The sequence below is a fragment of the Neophocaena asiaeorientalis genome, unplaced genomic scaffold (assembly GCF_003031525.2).
Source record: "Neophocaena asiaeorientalis asiaeorientalis breed wild unplaced genomic scaffold, Neophocaena_asiaeorientalis_V1.1 scaffold177, whole genome shotgun sequence".
In the NCBI taxonomy this organism is placed as follows: domain Eukaryota; kingdom Metazoa; phylum Chordata; class Mammalia; order Artiodactyla; family Phocoenidae; genus Neophocaena; species Neophocaena asiaeorientalis.
Window position 1 is genome coordinate 8,055,779 of NW_020172779.1, and position 225 is coordinate 8,056,003.

A 225-nucleotide genomic window follows, 5' to 3' on the forward strand; every position below is an offset into this window, starting at 1 on the left:
TTACTTCACTTGCACACGTGGAGTCTTCCGAGTCTCATCTGCCACAGCCGGCAACAGGTTACAGAGTCTCGGACTCCTCGGAGACTCATGAAGCACCGTTCACCAACTCCAAGCCCTCCCCTGACTCGTGTCTCAAGCGGCCAGCCGGTGACCCCCTTTTCCCCCACGCTGACTGCAACCCAGCTGTTCCCAAAGCCTCCAGCAAGCCTGGCGCCGCAGCCCCTC